Genomic DNA, 26,950 nt, shown 5'->3' with positions numbered 1-26,950 from the left:
TGGGAAGCCACAGGTGGGAACAGTTCACGTTTAGAGGCGGCTCTGCTTCGTTTCCCGGACTTGACTGAGTGGGGAATGTGTGCCAGATGAGGGAAGGGGGACATCAAGGGCAGAAAGGTCCCGGCTTTGATCCTTTTGGGGGGACTCTGGGGGTCCAGAGCCAACACGGGCTGTTGAGCATACCACAGAAGGCTGAGGGGCCCTACCGGAGACAGCTCGCTAGCTCTGCACCTTCGAGCCTCTCCGTTACTAGGGACGCAGAGCCCAGGCCAGCAGGTCTGCTGAAGGGCCCACCTCGGTGGCCTGAACGAGATGCCACCAGCATCCGTGTGGAAGGGGGTAGAGCTGACTTGGAGGTGCCGATAGCTCTTCAAGAGCCGAGGGAGGTGTGGACAAAACAGGGTCCTGACAAGCCAACAGCATGAGTGCATCAGCTCCAGAAGGCGACAGAACACCAGGGCAGAGGGCANNNNCAGACCTCTCCTCCTGGGGCTGCAGCCCAGAACCTGTCCTCACCAGCAGGGGGCGCGCTGACACCTCAGACAGGAGCCAATAGGCGCCGGGCTCCAGAAACCCAAAAACCAGAGAATCTATCTCCCAAGACCGGGCGCCTCCCGAAGGGATTCTTTGAGAGCCTGAATTCACCCAAAGCTGAAAGCTGGATCCGACATTTACTGGTTCGGTTCCGTCGAACTGCTCCCAGCTGCACGCTCGGAACCGAGCGTCCGCAGAAAGCGGGGACGTTTGTGTGACTGGTTGTTGCAATAAGTGTGTGTGGACGGCGGGCGCAGGCGAGGCCAGAGCAGTGAGCGGGGGAGGCCGGGGTCCCCCGTTAGCCAGGGTGGCGGGCGTTTGTCACTTCGGCGACTGGCACAGCGCTAATCTTTTTGTCTGGGTTCAAACAAGATGGTGGAGCGGCCTTGGGCCCGCTTCAGCAGGGTCACAGGGCGGCCCTGTCTGACGTCTGTGTGCTCCCGTGAAGAACCCCAAGAACGTAGCGGGCCTGGCTGCACCCCGAGGTCAGGGGCTGCTTTCCCCTTCCACTCCAGACCTGTGGGAAAGGCACAGGAATAAACTTAGCTCGATAATAGACAAGCAAGCCACCAACACAGTGCATTAGAGCTCGCGGTCAAATCGACTACATCAGACAATGCAGGGGGTGGCGCCTGGGTGGCTCAGTCGTGAGGTGTCCTGTCAGGTTAAGGGTCTGACTCTTGGTTTTGACTCAGGTCATGATCTCACGAATTGTGAGTTCGAGCCCCGAGTCAGGCTTTGCACGGACAGTGTAGAGCTTGTTTGGGATTCTCGCTCGCTCTCTCTGTCCCTCTCTCCCTCTATCCCCTCCCCCTCAAAAAATAAACTAAAAAAAGAAATAAACTAAAAAAAAGAAAACTAAAATAAGAAAATGTAGGGGCATGTGGATGGCTCAATCAGTTAAGCTTCCGACTCTTGGTTTTGGCTCAGGTCACCATCTCACCATCTTATGGGTTTGAATCCTGCGTCAGGCTCTGTGCTGATGGTGTGGAGCTTACTTGGGAATCTCCCTCTTTATCTCTCTCTCTCTGCCCCTCCACAGCTCACACTCTCTGTCTCTCTCAAAAATAGGTAAATAACCTTAAAAAGAAAAAAAGAAAATGTAATCTCTTAAGAAGAAGGAATTATGAATCAGGTTAGAAGTAGAATCCTTCTCACTCATCGAATGGTGAGTAATAATTTGTGAAAAGAACAAGTTAAGTACAGACCCATTGAAAAACAAATCCCAGTCAAGTTAAAAGAGATATTATGCTGAAAAGTCTACATGCGAACAGTTTAGAAATACATGTTAAATGTATTTCTCAACTCTGTGACTCTCACAGGATTTTCCAAGTTTGAACACTAGCATTTATTTCAACGACAGTGATAAATATAGTGGAATCCATCAAAATTTAAATAGTATGTGTCAAAGCAAACCATATGTAGAACTCAGAGGCATCTGATTTCAAAAAGTATTTCAAATAAATATGAAAAATGGAAATAGCATTAATATTTCAATTTCTCATACATATGAATAAAAGGCATTCAAACTGTAATAGAATGAGCAAATGCAAGGTAGGATGTACACAAATTATGATAAATGAGTGACTAATAAATATTTGGACAAATGCCTAGCTTTATTAATAACCATGAAAAGTGGTTTAATAATAATGTACAATTATAAATAATCATATAAATGGTAATAAAGTACAATCCTATGTACTCACCCACGAGCAGTTTTTAGAAGTCGAAAATTCCAAGGGCGCCTGGGTGGCTAAGTCGATTGAGCGTCTGACTCTTGATTTCAGCTCAAGTCATGATCCCAGGGTGGTGGGATTGAGCCCTGAGTTGTGGGCTCCATGCTCAGTCTGCTTAAGACTCTCTCCCTCTGCCCCTCTCCTCTGCTCTCTCTCAAATTAAATAACATGATATAAAAACTTAAATTAAAAATTCCAAACAATGATGAGAGTTTGTTGAAGTGAACATTGTCTGATACTGTCAATCGGGTCATAAAATGTTCTGACATTCCTTGACTCCAGTTTGGCATGGGACATGCCTGTGCCTTTTGAGTTTAGAGATCTAACCTGAGAAATTTCAAAATTCAAAGATTTTTGCACAAAACAGTCATGACCGTAATATTTACAATGAAAGAAAAAACTGGAAATAACTCAAAGAGTTAGGGCAGAACAGATTATGGGTTCCTATAAATATAATGTTGTGAATCATACTTTATAGAGAGTTCATAACACCTTGGGGAAATCTTTCTCTTTAATATTTATTTGCAAAAAATGATACACCCTTGCATGCATGTAGTTGACCTTTAAGACATGAAGAGTTTTCAGAAGATAGTTGTTATTTTTTTATGAGCCAATTTTAATTTTTTATCTACTATGGTGAAAACAAACTGCTTATTTTTTTTAATTTTTAAAAATTTTTTAAATTTTTTAAAAAATTTATTTCTGAGAGAGGGAGACAGCGTGAGCAGGGGAGGGTCAGAAAGAGAGGGAGATACAGAATCTGAAGCAGGCTCCAGGCTCTGAGCTGGCTGTCAGCACAGAGCCCGATGCGGGGCTCGAACCCACGAACCGTGAGATCATGACCTGAACCGAAGTCGGACGCTCAACCGACTGAGCCAGCTGGGTGTCCAAGAACACTACGTTTTTAAAATTTTTTCTCCTTCAGCATCTGAAGCAAATGACTGAGGCCTTCCCATCTTAAACAACGAGATTGTACCTCCCGATAGAACCGCATATTCAGAGCAGTTTAAAAATAATTACAACTGAGTCACTGTGTGCAGCAGCTTGTATTTTTTTTCACTTCGACATGTGTGAGAACCCTGCTTTTTCTGATATAATTTGGTCTTTATTATTCCAACATACAGTGGGTGTCTGTCGTGAATGAAAATGTCAGTGTATTTTAGTAATAGAGTATACCTTTTGGTATCAGCAAAGAAATTAATTATTCATCACACCCAGCTGCCATGAGATAGGGCTCTCATCCTGTGTTCCGTGTGGGGCCTCGGCGTTGTATTATTAATGTTCCCTATTTACGGGCATGTACAATGCAGAGAGCCATTTCCCATAAAATTGCTGGGTGTTTTGCCTTGTTCATTTGGAACGATCTGGAAAATGGTCATTCTGCTGGATTATTATAGTAATGTTACAACTTTATGTGGTATTTTAGAAACAATCATGTAAAATTTGGTGACGTTGTAAATCATAAAAGCAGCTGTTTAAGAATTACTGCCGGCTCCTGAGAACCGAAGACCGACAATTCTAGAGGCCACAGGCAGCTCCTGGGTGTCCCTCGAAGGGATAAAAACGTCTGCTTTTTATTTCCCGTCCTACAGAATGTGTCGACTGTCACGCTGCTGGGGCGTGAGGTGCCCTGCGCCTCTGTCATCCCCAGCCCCCCCCATAATGCCGATTAGACCGGGCCCACCCCCAATGGGCCAACTGAGTCTCTGTCCAAGGAATTTGGAATCTGCAGCTTGGAAACCAGTTGACACACAGTGGCAAGGCCTGGAGACGCCTCAAGACCCCTCAATGCACATTGGAGGCAAATTCATTTGGATCCTGAATGGGTCACACAGAGGGTGGCTGTATGGCCCAGCAACTTTGCTCTTTGGTATATAAGCCCCCCAAAAACTGAAACATCAACCCAAGCAAGTATGTGTACGCTCTTAGCAGCATTATTCACGGTAACCAGAAAGTGGAAACCACTCAGGTTTTCATCAATAGGTGAATGACCTGGGGCACCTGGGTGGTCCAGTGAAGCCTCCGACTTAGGCTAAGTCATGATCTCGTGGTTCACAAGTTTGAGCCCCGGGTCAGGCTCTGGGCTGACAGCTCAAAGCCTGGAACCTGCTTCGGATTCTGTGTGTCCCTCTCTCTGCCCCTCCCCTACTCACACTGTCTCTCTCAAAAATAAATAAAACATAATTTTTTTTAAAAAATATGAATGGATAAACAGAATGTGGTATAGCCACACAAGGGAATGTTATTCGGCCATAAAAAGGAGTGAAATACTGACATCAAAGCTCACATAGATGAAGTTCAAAACACTCTGCGAAGTAAAGGAGTCCAGTCACCAGGACCACATAGTATATGATTCCACTCGTATGAAATTTCCACGATGGGTTAATCCAGAGGCAGAAAGCGGATCGGTGACCGCCAGGAGCTGGGGCTGGGGGCTAGGGAGGGTGCTTTGTGGGTATCTCAGTCTGTTCAGGCTACAGGAACAAAAATACCATGACCCGGGGGGCTTCTAGACAACAGAAATCTCTTTCTCACAGTTCTGGAGGCTGGGAAGTCCAAGATCAAGGCGTTGGCAGATTCAGCGCCTGGTGAGGACCTCACTTTCCTCACCGAAGGCTGTATTGTTTTGTGGTGTCCTCTGATGGCAAAAAGGGCACGTGTCTCTCCGGGTCTCTTTTACAAGGGCACCGACCCCACTCTTGAGGGCTCCACCCAACAGCCTAATCCCCTCCTGGGGGCCCCAGCATTTGGCACCCTCCCAGTGGGTCTTAGGCTTCACCACACCAACGGGGAGCCCGGGACCAAATATTTAGCTCACAACAGTGGGCATGGGGTTGTCTTTTGAGGTGATGAAAATGTTTTGGAATTAGAAAGGAGTGGCATTGCACACGTCGTGCACGTAGCAAACGCCGCTAAATGGGGCACTTTAAAGTGCTTAATTTTATGTTAAATGAATCTCACTCCAGTGACAAGTGATCTGTACAGAGCCGGCGCTCTGCGTTGCTAAGGCAGGTGCTGAAGGCGGCCAGGCAGGCGCGCTGGAGGCCACCGTGGCTGGTGACATCCCACCCCCGACGATCCGGTTCTCAGGAAGTCCTCTGCGGACCGGGGCACGTGCCCGTCCCTCGCAGCAGGAGTGGATTCTGCCTCTCACATCCCAGCGGTTTACAAAATCAGGGATAGATGCGTCCTGCTCACTAGACCCGGCCAGGCTCCAGTCCGGGACGCACAGCTCATCCGGGGCGCCCTGGGGACTTACGAGCTGCTGGGATCAGGAGGGAGGCAGCTGATGGCCCAGCCCTGCTTGCTGCCACCCACGTGGCCGGGCCACGTTTGCACCGCCAGCGCGGCGCCAAGACCAGAGATCTCCTTGCATAGAAACAGGAGGGTCTCACCACCAGAAAAGCTTAGGGACGCCCATCTGCCCCAGCTCCGGGGGGAATCCTGGAGGAAGGGCATGCACTTGGCCACCACACTGACCAGATCAAGCCCCCCCCCCCTTTCTTCCCCCTCCGCACTCGAACTGCATTTGCAGCCGAAGCCATTTTGTGCGAGGACCGCAGAGCAGCTCTGATTGAATTTTGTTCTCACTGACTTGATGCCTTGGAATTGATTGATTCAGTTCAGCGCGTGAGCATTTTTATAGTCGCGGCCTTCGTTTTCAAGCCTGCAGTGTTTACATTTGCCGTGGTTAATTGTTTGTGAAATGTGTCTGGAGCCTTGGAGCGCACTAGACGCCTTCTCTCTCTCGAGTTCTGCATACTTGACCTTGTGTCCAACAGGCGTCCTAAGCTGTGAGGGTCGGGCCTGGCCACCTCCTCACTGTTTGGGGTGCAAGGTTTCTGGGACACCCAACATGCGGAGCCGGGTTCCTCTTGGAGCTCGGTCACCTCTTTACAAGGCCCTCCTCCTTCCCAGCAAGGTGACCCCACTGCCTTATTACAGATTCCACCTCCGATGTTCCCGCAGGCTGTGGCCCCACAGGAAGTTCAGAGAAGGGGGTTCAAGGCTGCTTTCTTCTCACGCACTGACTCCCTCGCTAGGTGTGCGGTCTACTGAGGTCTGTTCTTCAAAGGTCAAAATGCAAATGACCATTAAAGCACGCTGGAGACCCTCCGGTCCCTTCAAGCTCTGAGCCGGTTTAGGATTATTGTCCAAACCACCTTTCACCACCACTGGGGAGTTTGGTAGCTTTTACTTTTGGAATNAGCTGTCAGCACAGAGCCCGACGCGGGGCTCAAACCCACGAACCACGAGATCATGACCTAAGTGAAAGTCAGACGCTTAACTGACTAAGCCACCCAGGCGCCCCGGAATGATAATTTTTAAAAATGCAACAGTGTTCAACTAAAGGCAGTTGTGACTTTGGCTGATGCTTATTTTATTTTATTTTTTAAATTTGCTTATTTATTTTTGAGGGAGAGAAAGAGAGAGAGAGACCACAAGTGAGGGCGGGGTAGAGAGAAGGAGACACAGAATCTGAAGCCGGCTCTGGGCTCCGGGCTGTCAGCACAGAGCCCGACGCGGGGCTCGAACCCAAGGACGGCTCCAGAGCTGAGAGACAGACATTTCTGTTGGTTAGGCCTCTGGGCCTGGGGTATGCGGCTATAGCAGAGTGAGCTGAGGAAGGTAGCGGCAGCTCACAATCAGATCCCCCCTGGGTCGCCTGGAGGCCTGTGTGCTCCACGCCACACACACACCTTCCCTCCTCCCCAAACCTGCTCCTCACGTTGTTTTCTCAACTTTACGATGAGAAATCTGGATGTGACCCTTGTCCCCCGCCCTCCTTTGCCCTCCTCCCCCATACCCAAGTGATGAGCACACATTAGCCTCTTGAGTATTTCCAGAATATTGTCCCATCCTCTAGAAGGGACAGTGGAGGACCTAGAAGCAGTGGAGGACAGCTTGCCTTCCTCAGACTCATCAAGCTCGATGCCCCTGGGCCTTTGCACAGGCTGCTCTCCAAATCCAGAGCTTGATCCCTGCCTTGTCTGCCTGATAAACACTTACTCTTTTTCTAGGAGGGTACAGAGACCTGTTTCCATGCAAGTGTTCACCAGTGTTCACCTGCTTTCGCCAGTGTTCGCTCGTGGCCGCCACGTGCCGAGCGGCAGGCTGCCGGTGCCCGTGTCAGCGCTGCTCTTGTGGAGCCACTTCTTTGTTTCGAGGACAGAGACAAGGGGCTTGCAATGCGCTGAGTTCTGCCAAAGGAAGCGTCGGAGGAACCAGAATCCTCAGCATCCCGGTTGGCCCAGACCGTTCTCACTTCAGCAGCAAAAACCCCATGTCTCAGGAAATGGCTGGTCGCCTGTAACCTTGCAGGGACTCCGAGAAGGCAGCCCCAGAGGCTAAGTGTTAAGCCCACCGGATGGCAGGAAGAGGGGAGACGGGCCCAGAGGTTGGGCTGCCCGAGTGGAGGGAGGAGGGGCTGGTCAAGGAGCAGAAAGAATCCCAGTCTGGCTGGGCGGGGCCAAGACTTTCTGGAATAATCCATCCGCCCTCAGCCGCCACCTCAAGCTCCAAGAAACAATCCTTCTTTCCCCTGAGGCCTGTGGACCACGCGCCCCCATGGAACACAGCACCTCCTACGCTTTGTGACATTGTTCGACATCATTACCTTCATTTGCTCTCTTTACCGATTTTCCTGGCAGTGACCGCAGGCTGGAGACCGTGGTGTCATCCACCGCCCCCCGCCCCCCCCCACCGTGGTGTCTGATTGGCAGCAGGACCCAGTAAACATTTCAGGAGTAGATGGCGCTTTGACAGCGCCTGCTTGTTCCCAGAGCACCTTGCAAGCAGCCGCTAAATTAAAATTGTACCAAACGGAGCTATTTTTACAGGACAGACAGGGAAACGCTAATCCCAGCCACGTCAGTTTCCAAGGCTCACTGAGACCAGGACGCAGGTGCTACCCGGGGCCGGGACACAATGCACTGAAGGAGAGAGTTTATGAGTGCTGTTCAGAGGAAGGTTCTAGATCAAACTGAGTTGGTCCAGGGCTTTGTTCTTTCCTTCGTGGTCACCGGACTTGAAGTCCCTGAAGACAGAGACTGTCTTGGTCCTGTTCACCACTGTGCCCTGAACTTCCGGGGAGGAGGGTGCCTGGGACTTTGCAGGTCTGTGCGGGTGTTACTGTCTGGGGCCGTTCCGGTAAAGCCTCTCTGCGCAGGTGTGGTGGCTGACTGCCTGGCGGGGCCCCCTGGACCCCACCCCAGAGCCACCAGATCACAATCGGACATTTTAACAACACTTCTGTGTGGTGCATATTACCTTCTGGGAGCTGTTTTAATGGATTTCATCAAGCCAGTGACCTAGGCTGGCTCTAAAAACTAATTAGAACCGACGCCGCCTGGCCCACCTGGAAAGCGCTTCCTCATCTCTGAACACCCAGCTCAGACATCCTTCTTATGAGAAACTTCCCAGCCGTCATCGCTTTTGCCATCAGGGATGATCACCATCTGCCACCTTGCCCCGTGCTGTGTTCTCCCGTCTGTTGAGACGTTTATCACAGTCACGCAACAGCACTCGCTTTACGTGCCCGTTTCGACCACCAGATGGATCAACCAGACTGAAGTCCTGGAGATCAGGGAAGTGGTCTTGTTTCTCTCTCCATCCCAGGCCTGTTCACACTGAACTAACCGATGAGAGATTGGATTGGTCTGGCGTACGCTGGCCTGTGGACTCTCTGAGCCCCTCACTCTAGAAGCCAAACCTCATCCAGGCAAGTCTCTCCTCCCTTGCTTTCCCTCCCTTCCTCCCTCCCTTCCTTCCTTCCTTCCTTCCTTCCTTCCGTCCTTCCTTCTTTTTTTCCAATGGAAATGTCAAAACCCAGGAAGTACTCCTTTAGGTCACTTAGCTATGAAAACTACCTTGGTATCATCACGATTAGGTAGAAAATACATTCAAAAGGAGTAAAGAAATTCTCAAGGTGATGCCTGAAGGGATGGCAGGGGTGAACACCATGGCATCTCCGCGGGCCGGAGGATTACACGGTCTCTCCCGCGTGGCAGGAAGTCTGGCCACTCTAACGCAGGAATTATGTTGCTACATCCTGTGGACTTCTGAGAGGGCGGTGATAAAGTCTGAGACGGAATCAGAACACGCCATATGGGATAGAAGTCTCCCTGTTCAGGCTGCAGTCGATCCTTAAGTACACTGCCATCATCTGCTTGGACCTGAGTAGACTGGCATCATCTGCTTGGACCATGAGCTCCCGGAAGACACAAATTCTGCCTTAGACTCCTGTTTATTCTTGGCACGTGACAGAGCCCCCAGCTCAAGGAATGCTTAGGTCTCTATGGAAACCTACAGGGTGGTCACAGCAAAGCCCATCTGCGTGTGAAGACAGGTGGACACATGTTTGCTGCGCACCTCAAACACACCACACCACACTACACACAGGTTCATGACCGGTGACATGGAAAGATGCAGCGAGATCAGCCCCATCATGGCCTCCAAGCTCACATAGCATGGAAGGTACTGGAAATAAGGTCAGAATTATAAGTTTCTTCTATGGGCTCGGTCCTACCTGAAGTGATGGTGAAGTTGCTGAAAATTCGTATGGATCAGCAGGATATTAGAGCTTCATTAACTGGGGTGGGGGTGGGGGTGGGGGTGGCTCAGTCGGTTAATTGTCCAACTCTTGATCTCAGGGTTGTAAGTTCAAACCTCACACTGGGCTCCACGATAGGCTTGGAGCCTACTTAAAAAAAGGAAAGAAAGAAAACTTCATTAACTCTTTAAGAGGACAATCACTGAATAACTATCGTTCTATAGTAAGAACAATAGCTATTTTTACAATTGCTTTGTAAGCTCAGACGCAAAGCCTCAGGAAAAATAAAATAGAAAAAAACCCCCATTAAATCGATTACTTAACAATGCAAGGGAGGTATATGTTTTAACCTCTTAAGAAGGTCCCCAGAAACGCTTTTTGCGAGTAACCAAATTCACCTGAGCGCCGCTTGAAAGCCCAAACAATGCCCAAATCTGGTTATGCTTCAAAATTAATTGGGAATTTTTTAAAAACACAATTCTGTGTGTGGCGTCAGCTGACAGGCACAGAAAATCCTCCCAGAATGTCCTTGCTTTTGGTTGACTCAGCCCTGAGTCAGCACACACTGGTGGCTAAGTCCCTATTAGTCTCCGCGGCCAGGTGCCTTTGCGCAGCACACAAACNCATAGCACTTCTATTCTTTTATATATATATATCTATATTTATTTTTTAAACGTTTATTTATTTATTTTGGGAGAAAGAGAACATGATCAACGGAAGAGCTGAGCCACAGGGAGAGAAAGAAACCCAAGCAGTCTCTGCTCCATCAGCACAGATCCTGATGCGGGGCTTGATCCCGCGAAATGAGGCCATGACCGGAGCCAAAATCAAGAGTCAGATGCTGAAACGACCTGAGCCACCCAGATGCCCCTGGCATCCCTGTTCTTGACTTCTTGGACAGATTCTGATTTGCGGAATGGGGTGGGTGACACTTGGGATAGATCATTTTAGCAAGTTCCCCTAGGCGAGTGTAATGCACAAGTATATTTGAGAATCACTGGCTTATTGTACATTTATTCAGCAATCATGTTTACAGTGTGTCTTTGCACTTACTTCCTGCTACTTTATTGTAACTGGTAGTTCCTACATGTGGAAGAAGACACGTGTGGCTTTTGGTTGAAAACATGATTTGGAAATTCCTTTGTGTGTTGTACAAACACTTCAGGAGTCGTTGTGGCTGTGGACCAGGTGTTGTGGTCTCACTGGAACCGACCCCGACATGAGCTCACCAGGCTGGAGGAGGGGACCCAGCGTCAGCACGCCCTCCCCCACGAGCCGGGCATGCGCCCCCCTGGGCAGGAGCCCCTTTCGGCCGCAGTGAGCACGCCTCACGCCATGCCGCGCTTTGCACCTGTCTCTCCGTCCGGGTGCTCACCTGGTGACTCGCAAAATGCAGTCCTGTGAGCAGAAATCACCCCTGAACAACTACGTGCAGTATGTGCCTCTCTGCCCTTCACGATGTCCTTGAAAGAAAATTCCATGAAAAGCCGCGGCCAGCCCTGGAAGTGGGAATGCTGGCCGCCCAGCCCTTGGCCCTCAGCCTCCCACCCCTGCGAGCAGCAGCAGCTGCTGCGTGGACCGTAGGCCCAGCCGGACCCCGGTGGTCGTCAGCAGGAGCGTGGACCCGGGGGGCCTCTGTCAGCAGCCTGCGAGGGCAGGGGTGAGGCCTGAGCTGGTTTTGCTGCCCATATGTCGCCAGAAGCTTCGCTCTCCTAAGGAGAAGACCCACGCTGGCACCTCACCCGGCCCGGCCATGGGGGGTGGGCCATGTCCCCACCCCCCCGCCCCGGGAGNGGGAGGCAGAGTAAGGACGAACCCCACCCTCAGCCTGGGCCCGCCTCTCTCAATAGGCTTTTCATCCATATGAAATTTCATCCAGAAAAGTAGCCTGGAAGTCAACGTGATGCATGTTCTCATTTTCTTTTTCTCTCCTAAGGGTCTCATATCACTTGCCTCCGAAAGATGCTTCAAACACTCCTCGGAAAAGAATCTTTACTTGGTAAACCATTTTTTGATGCCAATTTAAATCCCATTTGCTTCAAAACACGAAGCAGGAGTCACTGAAACCGACAGAGTTAAAAGATCTAAATGCAAGTGACGCAGGTACCCAGCTGATCAGGACTCGGCCTCCCGAAGTCCCCTCCTCTGCCTGAGGCTGAAGGAGCCATCGGCCCGCATCGGTCCCATCTTCTTGTTTCGGGGACGCACCTGCAGGTAGTGGGTCCTGAGAGCAGCATGTTCTGTGGAAGTGGGGCCCCCTCGCCCCCCACCACAGGGCGCCGACTCTTGGCTCTACTAATCAGACTTCTGGACCCACAGGTACACTTGAAGGGTATTCTTAAAAATAAGAAGCTTCCTCAATAAGTCAAACACAGAATTACCATATGACCCTTATGTCCCTTCCCAGGTGTATATACAAGAGAAATGGAAGCAGGTGTCCACACGACACTGGGACACACACCAGCGTTCACAGCCACGCTGATCCCAATGGCCAGAAGGTGGAAGCAAACCAAATGCCCATCACCTGAGGAGCGGATGTGCGAAATGTGGTCCGTCCACAAAGCGGAATATTCCTCGGCCACACAAGGGAGTGAAACACTGATGTATGAGCCTTGAGACATGATGCTCAGGGAAAGAAAGAAGCCAGTCACACAGGACCTCATAGCGTAGAATTCCATTTATATGAAATGTCCCGACTAGGTCGATCTACGGAGACAGACAGTAGGGCTGCGGGAGGGGGTGGGGAGTGGCCGCTAATGGGGAAGGGTTTCCTTTCGGGGTGACGAAGTGTTTTGGAGCTAGACAATGGTGTCTGCGTCTAACATTATAAATGTACTAAATGCCACGTGTGTGCACACTTTCAATTCGTTAAATGGTGGATTTTTTTTTTTAATTAGGGACAGGTTTACTTTCAAGAAAGCACTTGTGAAATACAAAAGCAAAGTTCAAGTATTGCAAATAAAGGAAAGGCAGGATGCAACATTTCCTATGCCATAACACGTCCTACAGAAAAGAAATAAAGCCTGTATGGTTTGTAAATCAATTGCATTATATTGCCTGACACCACTTAGTCTCAATTGCCACAAGCAATCCTAAGAACATCGACAGAACAAAATAGCCCCAAGCCATAAAACCTTGAGACCAACCAGTAACTAAGAACACTGTAGGATTTTCCCTTTCATGTTATATTAGCCTCATAATCCGACTGAGAAGTCAAATTATGTCACCACGATTTCAAAGCCTGCTGTTCTATATTTTTTTAAGTCATTCTAAATGGTGGATTTTATGTCAAGTGAATTTTGCTACTGAAGGGAAAGAAAAAGAGCCCCATTCTGTTCTCCTCTTTCAAGGAGTGATCGTGATCCTAACCAGCTTGGTTAGAACTCATCACACACCTTCCCGCGCATCCTCGGTTGTAAGATCGCACTATTGCAATTACTCTTTGGATCATCTGTCTTTTCTGATGGGCTGGAGATACCACTGAGTAGAGACCAAGTCTGTCTCAGTTCTGAGTGATGACCAGATTGTCCCCGCGGGCACCCAGGTGGGCCACACTGGCACAGTGGTTCACACATACTGCTGGCCTGTGCTGTTGACCTCTCCCTTCGGCACTTCCTACTGAACCCTCTTCTGTCTTCACGGCCTTCTTCCAGACAGGTATAACTTAATTTCAGTTACTGAATTACAATACCCTTCCCAGAATTTACGCTGGGGTCGACATCACCTTGATTAGAATGTCAGATGGAAAAGTACTGAACAACTCAGCACAAAATTCTCTTTAGCTCTTCTGTATCGAGTTGAAAAATGAAAGCAAGATTAAAGAAAAATACAACCTTTCACTGTTATTTGGAAACAAGAAGTGTTTTCCTTCAATGCAGTCACTAGTCCTCAAAATGTGGTCACCAGGTCAGTGACAGCAGTGGCATCACCTGGGAAATCATTAGGAATGAAAGTTCTCAGGCCCCACCCTGGACCTATGGAGTCAGGAAATCCGGGGGTAAGACCCAGCAATCAGTTGTAAGAGGGCCCCCTCCCCGATTTATTCTGATGCACATGCAGGTCTGAGAACTGTTGTTTTAAGGCAGTGATTCCTAATTCTGGATGTTGATTGGAATCACATAAAGAATTTTATTTTTTATATTTAAAAAAAAATTTTTTAAGTTTATTTATTTATTTGAGGGAGGAGGGGCAGACAGAGAGGTAGAGAGAGAATTCCAGGCAGGCTCCTCGCTGTCAGTGCAGAGCCCAATGCGGGGCTCGAACACGTGTACCTCATGACCATGACCTGAGCCAAAATCAAGAGTTGGGCACTCAGCCGACCGAGCCACCCAGGTGCCTCCGCATGAGGAATTTTAAAAAGTAAAGGCCCCAGGGCCCCAGGACATGCTGTGTGACCCAGGGCCCAGGCCCCCTTCTTCACGGTGAGGAACACTGGCCCACGGTTGGCATATTCTCAGAGAAATTGACAAAACCATCACAGAGTCAAAATGAGAGTCAGTGGATCAGAAGAGGACCTAAGAATTATCCCCGACCCAAATTGCAGATGAGGAAGCTGAGGCCCACATAGGTCCACTGAACTGCCGAGGGTCACATCGCTGTTGTGTGAGAAACGTGGGCGTCGACCCCAGGACCCTGGCCTCCCCCGCCCCGGCTCTCGGCGGCGGTGCAGGCGGATACATTTTACCCCGGCTGCTTTATATCACCCCCTGAGCCCTTTCTCTTGAGGATGAAGGATGCTGTCAGACTGGATGTCACTCAGCCCCTGGGTCAGGTGGGTCGTGTCCAGGGGAGGGGGACATCCCCCCATCTCACACTCTGCACCCCCAGATCCCACACCGAGCACCCCCCGCCCCTGTCACCTGCTACGGGCTCTGCTCAGGTGCAGTCCCTGCTGGAGCAGAGCCGCACTCTCCCTCTTTATCTAGCTCATCCCTTCTGCCCTCCCTTCTTGTCATCTCAACTTTGTCACCTTATGTCTTCAGTTTGTCCCTTCTGCTGCCATGCCACTGCCACGGCCAACTTTCTGTTTGTATCTTGTCCCCCAGAGTGAAAGTGTACACCGGTCTCAGGCAGGGTGAGGGGACCCCGGAATTGGGCATTTGTGTCATGATCCATCACACCTGCACTTTAAGTTCATTTATTTATTTTGAGAGAGAGCGCAGGCGCAGGGGAGGGGCAGAGATGGAGAGAGAATTCCAAGCAGGCTCTGCACGGAGCCTGATGAGAGGCTCAATCTCACGAACCTCGGGATCAAGACTGGGGCCAAAATCGAGAGTCGGACTCATAGCGGACCGAGCCATCCAGGTGGCCCCCATCACACCTGCACCTTTGGAGATGACCAGAACATTCGGCGACTCCTCCCTTGGCCCCGCCCAGCAAGGAACTTTGAAACGGCAGCCTCGTCCCGGCAGCACAATTTGAGGTTTGTACAGAAATTATTCCCTGTGCCTGTCTCTCCTGTCACGCATTTGCCCTCCTTGGTGGCCGGCTCTGCTCTCTGGGACTGTTGCCCTCTGTCCAGCCCCCTCGCCACCTCCTCCCACCAGCTCCAGCTACGCCTTTTGCTGCTTTCTGGTCCTCTGGCGCAGGAGGGACCCCTGGGGAAGTCTGCCAGGTCACATGTGCTGTCGCAGCCCCTGTACTCAAACTCTCTGCACGCCTCACCCACCATCGCCCACCTTCCGGCAAACAGCATGTCTTATCTCTCTGAACAAAAATGAAAATGAAAAGTAGTGACTGCTGTCATTCTCAAGCAATTTCACCAAACACTGTGTCTTCCTCCCAATGGTAAATTGTACGTTAGTGCAGCATAAGGAACGCTGAGTGGCTCCTGAGTCCTGGCAGGGAGTCTCATCCCTACAAATGGTGCCCACTTGCTGTCTGAGGTTGCTGTTAAAGACGAAAGAGTCATCTGTTTTTGAAGCCCTAAAGCCAAATCTGCAGTTATGTTTGGATGGCATCCTTTTTTAAAAAAAAAGTTTAATCGTTTATTTTAGAGACAGAGCGAGAGTGAGTAGGGGAGGGACAGAGAACGAGAGAGAGAGAGAGGAGGAGCCCTCTTCACTGCCAGCGTGGAGTCTGATGCGGGGCTCGAACTCTTGAACCATGGGATCGTGAGCGGAGCTAACATCAAGAGTCGGAAGCTTAACCGACTGAGCTGCCCAGGTGTCCTGATTGGATAGCATTCTTATCAGTCGCTTTGGTCCTTGGATAGGTTGTCAAAAGTGTGAGAAGAGCACGTCACACTGGGCCCCAAGATCTTAGTTTCTAATACTGTCTCCAATACTAGTAACAGGGACCAGGGCTTCTTTGAAAATGGCAAATTCTAGGACCGGGGCAAGGAATATACAAGTTGAACCTGGAGAATTTTGGCGTGTCAGAGAGTAAGGATATGCCCAAAACAACAACAACAACACCACAAAACAAAAACAAACACAAAAAAACAAAAACAAAAACAAAACAAACACACACAAAAAAACAAAAACAAAAGCAACACTAAACAAAAAAACCCACTGATGTCAAAAGAGCACAGGAGCCCATTGAAAGAGTGCCCTGTAGCCAACACTGGAGCAATAGCAGCAACACAATAATTTTTTTTAAAAAGCTGTTTAGAATTATAACCAAAGTACAAAATAAATATCCATGAATCTTGACTGATACCAAACGATTGAATACATTAAATAAGCGAGGGAGAAGATACAAATCTCCCGTCCAGAAGAATTCCAAAAACTCCTCAGACACTCCCATCCCACAGCAGGGGAGTGTAACTCCCCAAATGCAGGCTGCGCGTGACGCCATTCCTCAGAGAGGACAGCCTGGAAGAGGCGGCGGCCGGGGTGGCTGGTGTGGGTACTGCTGGGGTTAGTGCGTGTGGTTTTCATAGGGTCAGTTCTGTGGAGGGGTTGTGGTCGTTATTCTTGGACATTTGGCCTCGCCATGATTCTGTCACAAGGAGTGACTGCCCAGTCTCCTTCAAATAATTTCCTTCTATTGACTCAGCTAAAGCCATTTTCTGTTGTATTTTACCATGAGCGGTCAGCAAGAGGAAAAGCGAGCACAGAAGGCGGGCGTGGTGGGCTTGAAGCATGATGAGCCCTGAAATTAATATAAACTATGGCAGTATACTCTCTTATTCATTATGAAAATAACTTGTGTGTGTGTGTGTGTGTGTGTGCGTGCACACGCATGCGTATGTGTGTGTTTTAAGAAGATAAAATTAAAACTCTTGGGGTGCCTGGCTGGCTCCGTCAAAAGAGTGTATAGCTCTTGATCTCCAGGTCATGAGTTCAAGCCTTATGCTGGGTGTAGAGATTATTTAAATAAACAAACTATTAAAAAAAGATAAAATAAAAAGTATTTTTAAAAATATGTTTGGAGTCTGCTTTGGATTCTGTCTCCTTCTCTCTGCCACTCCCCCAACCTGTGCTCTGTCTCTGTCTCTCTCAAATATAAATTAAAATTTTTTTAATTAAAAATAAAGTAAAAATGAAATATGTTTATTTATTTATTTTGAGAGAGAGAGAGAGTGCATGTATGCTCGAGAGCAGGGAAGGGGCAGAGAGAGAGAGAGAGAGAGAGAATCCCAAGGAGGCTACACATTGCCAGCATAGAGCCCGACCAGGGGCTCAATCCCCCAACCACGAGATCATGACCTGAGTCCAAATCAAAAGTCAGATGCTTAGCCAACTAAGCAACCCAGGTACCCCAAAATAAAAAGTCTGAAGGACAATAAGAGCGTGGGTTTTTAAATGGGCATAAGCATAACAAAATTCTTGCCATAACTGGATGGAGGAAGGAGATAATAATTTCTTATAGAATTTTCTACAAAAATCTTTACAGTTAAGTTGACACTGATGTAACCACTAAATTAATGAGAGTCTAACCTTTGGTTCATCCACAGAGAAAAAGGTGGGAGACAACTGAATGTAGAAAACTTCATTAATCCAGTAAGAGGAAGGGAAGTTCAGAAAAAGAAAAGATAAAGGATAATAAATAGAAAATCACCATAAGATGTGAGAAATGAGGAGCGCTGGGGTGGCTCAGTTGGTTAAGTGTCCGACTTCGGCTCAGGTCATGATCTCACAGTCCATGGGTTTGAGCCCCACATCAGGTCCTGTGCTGACAGCTTGGAGCCTGCAGCCTGCTTCAGATTCTGTGTCTCCCTCTCTCTGTGCTTCTTCACTCATACTCTATCTCTCTCTCTCAAAAATAAATAAATATTAAAAAAACTGTTTTCAAAAAAAGAATGGGAGAAATGAGTCAAAATATATCATAATCTTAATAAATATAAATGGATTAGGCTTCCCAGTTAAAAGACAGCGGTTATCAGGTAAAATCTTTAAAAATCTAGCTAATATTACCTAAAAGAAATACATATATAAATAGAGAAATATAAAACTGCATAAAAAAGTTTAAATTGAAAGATGGGAAAAGGTATGTCTCACAACTGTTGACCAAAAACTGGTTAGGGTAGCACTATTGATATCAGACAAAAGAGAATTTAAGGTAATTAGCATTTGTGAGGATAAAGAAGGACCCTATAAGATTTTATATTACTAAAAAGACAACCCAATCAGAAGAATCACATATGTGTATGCCTCAACAACACTGCCTCAAAAGATACTGAATTTTAAATCATTGAGAGCGATTTCAACATTTCTATGCTAGGAGTTGACATATCAAATGTGCAAGACAAAACTGATAACCAATAAAATGAGTAAAGAGAGCTTATATGAAACTTCAATGTCTCCAAAGTATAGAATAGATGTTCTTTTCAAGAACACGAGTAAGATTATATAGAACTTATCATGTGTTAAGTCACACAGAAATTTTCAATCAATTTGAGACAATCAATAAAATACAGATTATGTTTGCTAGGCATAGGGCAATTCAAGTGTAAATGAATAAAAGATAACTTTGTAGACAATGCTTTTTCCTCTCTAGATATGGGGACCCTTAAACATACATTTATTAGTAACTCACGGCTGAAGGCAGAATTCACAATGAAAATTACAGAGTATCTAAAACTAAACAGCATGAAAATACTATATATTTCAAAACTTGAAGCATATAGCTAAATTGGTACTTGGGGTTTAAATTATAGCCTTACCACATTTGTTACAAATAGCATTCTCAAACAAAGGAGTTTTGTTTCTTCTGGAAGAAGAAAAGCCACTTAAGCCTAAAGAAAGTAACAAGAAGAAAATAGCAAACACAAAAACTGACATTAATAAAACGATAAATAAAGAAACAATAAAGAAAATCCACAAAATCAAAAGCCAATTCCTTTAAAAGTCAGCAAAATAACACTGATCATTAAAAAAAGGAGAAAAGAGGCACAAAAATGAGACAAGGAGTAGTCTCGGCGCTCTAATGACAGTGTGTGTGGCGGGTTATTAAAAACCCATAAAAGGCTGCATTGTGTGACTTTATGCCAACAGATCTGAAAACAGTAAAAATGGAAACACTCCTAGCCGAATGCAATTAAAATGTAGGACCCAGGACACATTCCACAGTGTCACACTGTAAAGTAAAATCTAGAAGACACAGAACACAAAGGAGGGCATGGGGTGGGGGTTCTCGACGTCTCCATCTCGCAGAGGGCACGCTGGGGGCAGGAGTCTTTTTTTGCCTTCAGGCTTGTGCGCTATAAACAGAGAGGGCTTGCCGACCAGGCTGCTGGGGGATCCACAGTGGCCAGACCGAGGGTTGGGGCAATGCACCGGGTGACCCTCAGAGCAAGTCTGACTGACAGCCACTCCCCACACCCAGGCAGAGCCCCTGCACCTGGAATGGTGGCTTCTGTCCTGCTAGAACCCAGAGCTTCTGAGGCAGCTCTCGGCTTGTGACTCGTTTCTCTTCTGTTACCCACACCGATGCACAAAGAAATAAATAGGAAATCTTACGAAAACAAAACACGTTGAGAACAATGAATTGGTTGGTAATCAGATTCCTGCTTGAAAAGAGAGCAGGATGGGATGATTTGATGGTGCATTTTGCCATACCTTCAAAAACCACCTGACTTAAATAACCATTCCAGAGATTCAAAAAAGAAGACTCCAAACTCACTGGAAAAATCTAGCATGCATCCTTTTCACCAAACTGGACCCGGGGAGTAGAAGAAAAGGAGAAGATAAACCAGCCTCATTTGTGAGGGTGGATGCGATCATTTTAAACAAAACTTTGGCAAATGAAACGCCACACTGTATTTTAAAAAAACAATGCAACTTCATTCCAGGAATGTATGATATTTCAAAAGGAAAGCATTTATTATGTGGTTAATAATAAATTACAGATTATAAGAAAAATAAGAAAGCCCCAAGGAAAATCCCAATAGGTACAGCTAGGGCAGTCACAAAACTCAACACCATTTTAGGAAATGGTGAAACTTGAAAACTCTCCTGGAATTGGGAACAAGAAGAGATTTTAAAAGCCATCAGTATCTGAAAAACCCACTAGTCAATCTCGAATAAATTCAAGAACAAAGGAAGGACAGCCTCTATTATCACATCCGCTCAAAGACGCGCTCTGGCTCCTAGCTAGAAGAATAAGAAAAGAAAAGGAAATACTCAGTACAAGAACCAGAAAGGAAGAGATAAGACCATCTATATGCAGATATTATAGTAGTTTATATAAAATACTTAAGAGAAAGTCCAGACCAGTGAAAATGAGGAGAGTTTGGAGGGTTGCGGGATACAAAATTGAGGTTAAAAAGGCGATAGCATTCCCAGAGCAGTAAATAAAGATCGCATATGTGATAGAAAAGCTACGACTTCTGCTTTGGGCCAGAGGGAGAAAGTGGCCACCAGAACCCCCTGCCCTAGACACCTGGGGACCTGGACACAACTTAGAGTACAGCTGCCTGACCCCGGACCCCGGGGACCCCAAGGAAGGGGCGGCCAGTGAGCCCTGTGGCCACTCAGGCTTACCCCCTGGGCTGTAGGTCACAGAGGGGAACCCAAGCAGAGTCTGACAATCTGGCTGAGCGGAGGAGCCAAGAGACGAGAGCTCAGCATGTGTGGGTCGGGGTACCTGAAACGAAGCACCTACCCAGTGAAATCGGGGCCGAAGTCTGCATAGGAATCCCCCCGACAATGAGAAAGAATGAAGTCTGCCACTTGTAACAACGTGATGGAACTGGAGTCGATTATGCTAAGTGAAATAAGTCAGTGAGAAAAAGACAGAGATCGTATGTTTTCATCATATGTGGAATTTGAGACACTTAACAGAAGACCACAGTTACAGAGAGGGAGGCAAACCATAAGAGACTTTTAAATACAGAGAACAAACTGAGGGTGGAAGTGGGGAAAATGGGTGGTGGGCACTGAGGAGGGCACTTGTGGGGGTGAGCACTGGGTGCTGTATGTAAGTGATGAGTCACAGGAATCTACTCTCAGAACAAAGAGCACACGTTATACACTACATGTTAGCTAATTTGACAATAAATTATATATATAATGAATAATCATAATATAATAATCAATTATATGTTATTATTAACATGTATATATTATATAAATATATTATAAATCATATGTAATTAATATTTTTATATATTTACATACAGTATATTTATATTATAATATAAAAATAAATATAAAACATATTTATAAACATAGAGTATTAAAATGTTCATGTAAATNCTGAAAATCAACCGGCTCCTGTATAGGTTCAAAGCTCATAAGGCTGAAAATCAACCGGCTCCTGTATAGGTTCAAAGCTCATAAGGCTGGATGAGAACAATTTCTGAGAAGAGAACAATTTCCAGGCAGTGATAAGAAACTTCCAGAGCTTCCACAGGGCCGAGGACCATTTGGGTTTCCTGGAGGCTGAGCAGAGACTCCCTTGAACTCACAGGGCATTCCACAGAGACCTTGCAGGAGCCGGCCTATCTTACACAGCACAGGAGACCAGAAAGCCCATCTGTACGGTATTCCCAGGAAGGCCCAAAGGGTACATGAGTCACCAAGGCAGCACGAAATGTGCAGGTAGGAGGCCACCAGGGACAGTGACACGCAGAGAGGTAACTGTCCTCGGTTTGCCCGTGTTGACGGCAGGAGGTGCCACGAAGACCATGGGAAGATAGGGATGCACAACAACAGACGTAAGAGGGGAGCACCTTGTTCCAGAAGCCAGGTGGGTTACGTTTTCATGAGTGGCAGGGTTGGAGGCGTTGCCCGAGGAATGTGGTTGGCAGAAAATTATGCAGAAAATTATTCATTTGAACGCGGCTTCCCAAGGGGAGGATAGGAGGCAGCCAGCCAGGGGAATGCCAATTTGTACGATCAGAGAAATCAAGAAGGATGGTTAGAAGACTGAGGGAAGTCACCATTAGGAAGTCATATCCGTCACCCAATGCCCAGTCTTTAGAACCAGAAGCCAGTGACTGAGGGAAAAGTTGGTCCCAGGATAAGGTGTCCCAGAAAAGTCCATAATAATGACTCCCAGCCCTTCCCTAAATGGGCCTACTTATGTGAGTCACTGCATCGTGTGGAAAAGGGAACACTCAAATGTTTTCAGTACTGTCGGATGAGGGTCCTGGTCAACAATGATACTCAAGGAACTTGACATCATGGTACTCTTTTAGGGCAACAGGTAATAAATGGAGTCCTAGCCCAGTTTTATTTCATGTTAGACCCACCAGAACCAGAAAACTCGTCAGTCCCGGAATGTATCATTGAAGCAGATACATCGGTGGTTAGCACGATGCCCACACTGGATTTCTGGCCTTGAGTTACAGGCTATTCCAGTTGGAAAAGCCAAATGACAATGTCTGAAACTGTCGCTCTCACAAACATGCATCACTGACAGTGTCCCATCCTAGGGACAATGCAGGCATTAACACTACAAGTGTGGGGATCACCAAGTCATCTCCTTTTAGTTCCCCAGCCTGACCCCCACAACACAGACTAATCTCGGAGGATGGCAGGGAAGGAGGAGAAATATGCAAGCACACAGTAGCCCAGGGGCCGTTGTCATGTCCAATGTAGTATCTTTTCTAGATCCCTGGGTCCGTGGTATCTACCAAACACATTCTTTCTTCCTTGTCCGAAAGGATCAGAAATATTTCACAGCCTCCTGGAATGGACGGGAGTGTACATTTACAGCCTTGAACCATGTTAACTAACTATTCTACCCTCTGCCTTAATATAATCTCAAGAGACATGGGCCTGCTGGTCATCCTTTGGGCACCGTATTTGCCTGTGTTAGGAATGAAATCGTGCTAATTTGACTGGATGACCCACAAGAGGCTGGCATGTAGGAGGCTTTGATAAGATACACTCCAGAGGGTGAGAGAGAGAGAACAATTCTATAAAGATTCAGAGACCTGTCATATAAGTGTCATGTTTAGGTGTCCAATAGTTTGGGGCATTCTACTCCGGAGTGAAGAAGAGAGTAATGTGGGGGCATCTGGACAGTTCAGTCAGGTTGAGCAACGGACTCTTGGTTTCAGTTCAGGTCGTGAGCTCCTGGCTCGTAGGATTGGGCCCTGCATCAGGCTCTGTGCTGACAGCATGGAACTTGGAATTATTCTCTCTCTCTCTCAAAATAAATAAGAGAAAAAAAGAAGAGAGTAATGTAGAAGGAGCATGACATCTGGCATTTGGGCACAGCTGACAGCATATTCGTTGGCTCACATACCTGTCTGCCCTCATTGATTAAGGTCTAGAGCAAAAAAGGAATGATATGATTTATTAACAAGACAAAAAAAAGGATAGCAAAAGATGGATACATTTGATTACATTAACATGAAAATGTCTGCACAGAATGAACAGAAAAAAAATTAGCCATAGACTCAGAAAAGATATTTGTAAGATATACAACCAAGTAGAAAGTTTCTATAAATCAATGAAGAAGAGACAAACCACATAATAGAAAAATTCAAAGAATATAAATCAACAGCCCTGGAAGACAAAATCTAAGTAGCAATAGGCTTACATATCAGCAAATCTAGTGGATGGATCTCATAATGCCTGTGGGTGAATCTGGAGTAACACACACTCTTTATACTTTAGAACACAGGTTGGGGCACCTGGGTGGCTGAGTCGGTTAAGCGTCCAACTTCGGCTCAGGTCATGATCTCCCGGTTCATGGGTTCGAGTCCCGCGTCAGGCTCTGTGCTGACAGCAGGCTCAGAGCCTGGAGCTTGTTTCAGATTCTGTAACTCCCTCTCTGACCCTCCCCTGCTCATGCTCTCTCTCTCTCTCAGGAAAAAAAAACATAAACAAAAGAACACAGGTTAACATTACCCAGGGGCCCTGGGGCCCCCAAATTCAGCTTCTCAGGCTATAACTGAGAAGAGCTTTAGCATGTGTAGCAAAACGTAGCAAAATGAAGATAAAGGGGACCCGGCTGTTTCCATCCTCATGAGGAAGTACTGTTTGATCAGAAAAGGAAATTGCAGAAGAATGTGTAATAGAGATCAAGATGCTAACAGTGTTTGTCGCTGTGTTCACTCACGGGATTTCCACAGCAATCCTATGAGATGAGCTCCTTCATTATCCCCATTTTTCCAACGAAGAAACTGAGGCATGTTGAGGTAAACTTGCCCAAGAACTGTACAGCGAGGAAGTAGTACAGCCAATACATCTTACGAACATGAGTGAATGATCCTCACGTGAAAGCGCAGAATTGGTGAGTCAAAGGTATATTTTAAATTTTAAAAGATGCTTTCAATCACATGTTTAAAAGGTTGGAGATTTTCCCACTCCCACCAGCAAATAGGAAACAGTATTTTCCCCTTCATCTTCTCTACTACTGGCTTTTATCATCGAGTAAAAAGTAGATTTCTACCCTTAGTTTGAAAATTTTGGACTCCGAGGAAGTCGTTTGTAAAGGTTTTGGATTTCTGCTTCTACATATTGCTGGTTTATAGTCATATTCACTGCCCATTTTTATATTTGGTTGTAATTTTTTTCTTCATTTTATAGAAGACCTTTTATTAGATGAGTAAGATTAATCTTATGCCTATCCTATCTTACAAATTGATTTCTTCGCTATAGGATGTTTTTTCATTTTCTTAATGATTGTATCTTTATCTATAAAACTTTCCTTTCCCTTCAACCCACCTTAATCTGCTTCAGGTACTTTGTCACTGTCCTCAAACTTCAGGCATCATGTTACCAAATTTAATGAAGAATTTTCTGTTCTAATCTTGTTCGACCCAGTGAAACGTACAAGTCGGTTTTTATTTTGTCTAGAAAATATGAGACAATACCACCAACTCTACAAAGTTGTTCCAAATGTTAGGAGGTGTTCGCGCCCCACACCCGGGTTGGTGCCCATTGTTATTGCTGCTCAGAAGCTGCCCTCCCACTCATCTGTCTGTGTGCTCTGGCCTCAGCGCCCTGGAAAATGTTGCTATTCTCAGCAAGAGGCGGGAAGGAGAAGCCAGCACTGATGCAGGCCTGGTGTGTCCCACGAGTTGTGCTAATCACATCTCAGGGCAATACAAATACCAACAGCGTTAGTAACAATAACAAAATTATGAACATTTGCTTTACTGAGAACTTACTACATCCCAAACACCTTGCTGAGTGAGTGGTTGGTGATAACGGATACACGAGACACAGGCACTTGGCCGTCTGGCGCCTGATAAGTGCCATGTATGACATCTGCAATCACGCTCATCACCATCGCCATGAACGATCATTTTACTGGCAACATCTTATCAAACAAAGTGCCGGGAACAATACCTTCATCCCCAGCTGAAGGATGGGGAGTGCAGGCTGACCGACACGGGCCTCCTGTCCCCCATCAAGCGGGCTGGGAAAGTCTTCTTCTCTCCAGATCGTGTCGGCTGGGGAAAAAAAATCAAGCTCATTATTGAAGGGACCAAATGGAACTTCATGGAAAGCTCTGCCCCTTGGGATAAAGCCTTTTTTTATAAGCCTTCTCAGAAACCTAGAGTCCTGGGAGAGATCGTGTTGTGTTTGCCTCTCACTAGGTTCACCCAACATTGGAAAGTCCAGACATTTCACACCTAGAAGTAGGGATTTTCTGCCTCTGTTGACAAGTCAGATGAGCAGCTCTGAGAGTCTTTCCACCCAGCGGCTCCACTCGCTCCGCGTGCCTGCCTGGCTGGGAAGGCATTTAGGTTCCTGGCACATGAGCCGAGCTCCCAACCCTCAGGAGAAAAGACCTCCCGGGGAAACAGACATACTCTAAAACAGAGGGAATTTTTAGAAAAGACCTGCTCAGTATGCTCTGTGCAACTCAGGAAGAAAGGTCTCTTGTTTAATTCTCCTGGCTGCAGTGAAGTAGGAAGGGAGCGGTCCTAGAAACAAGTTTATAGACATAAAGAATGGAGGCAGATATTAAATTCACACCGGGAGGCAAAAAAAATCAAGCTCATTATTGAAGGAAACCAAATCAGTCGCTGAAGATGAACTTGAGCCACCTTAGACAATCACAGAGGAAATGAATACAGAGATTAAAACGATGAGAAAAATAAGATAACAGAGGCAGAGGGCTAACCAAGGAGATTCATCCCATGAATAAAAGCTGCTCTGGTCCAAAAAAACCAAAAACCAAAAAACAAAACAAAAAAAAAGCACATCCTAGCAATGAGTATGAGGCAACAATAAAAAGGATTAGAGAAAACTTTCCTGACCTGGAAATGGACTTGGCGCCCGGAGGAAGGGAAGAGGGAGGACTCCGTTTCTAGGCAACATTAATGAAACCAAGACAATGCTGGCAATTTTTTACAATTTCCAAAACAATAAAAGAACTCCTTTGAACTTACCCTCCAAGAAATGAATGTCACGTAGGCTGGTCTAAAATTTCTCCCCTGCTACATGAAACGTTCAGGGGCGATCAATACAGAAACCTGGGCAGAGCCGAGGCAAACAGTACACAGTCCAGGAACCAGAGACCATGAGTAGATACCGCAAAAACAGCTCATTTGTCAGCTTCATTGTGGGGCGGGGGGTGGTAGGCAGGTCAACAGCATGCCACCTCTTCGGCGACTTACACAGGACACATCTCCTAATGTCCTGTACTCAGGACGCAGGTCCAAGAGCAGGCGCTGGGAGCCTTAGGAGAGGCCAAGCTTCCCCATCAATGGCCTGACCTCCGTCTGTGACTGATGTTGGGATCTGATGGCACCTGCCCACGGGCTCACTGTAAT

At 46.9% G+C, this 26,950-nt stretch overlaps 1 long non-coding RNA gene across 4 annotated transcripts; it reads right to left on the bottom strand.

The window, feature by feature from the left end:
* Nucleotides 1–507: 507 nt before the first annotated feature.
* Nucleotides 508–26,950, bottom strand: LOC144226258 (uncharacterized). 4 transcript variants are annotated; one of them, XR_013333580.1, is made up of 4 exons: nt 26,567–26,950; nt 25,518–25,621; nt 9,799–9,969; nt 508–1,051 (listed from the first exon to the last, which is right to left on the bottom strand). It is a non-coding gene; the product is annotated as an uncharacterized LOC144226258 (long non-coding RNA). The 4 variants fall into 4 exon arrangements; XR_013333581.1 differs by lacking the exon at nt 9,799–9,969; XR_013333577.1 differs by lacking the exon at nt 508–1,051 and having other exon boundaries at nt 6,656–9,969.

Source organism: Crocuta crocuta, unplaced genomic scaffold, assembly GCF_008692635.1.
Source record: "Crocuta crocuta isolate KB4526 unplaced genomic scaffold, BGI_CrCroc_1.0 scaffold290, whole genome shotgun sequence".
Taxonomy (NCBI): domain Eukaryota; kingdom Metazoa; phylum Chordata; class Mammalia; order Carnivora; family Hyaenidae; genus Crocuta; species Crocuta crocuta.
Note: the sequence above shows the minus strand (reverse complement) of the source record. Positions and strands in the feature narration are given on the sequence as shown.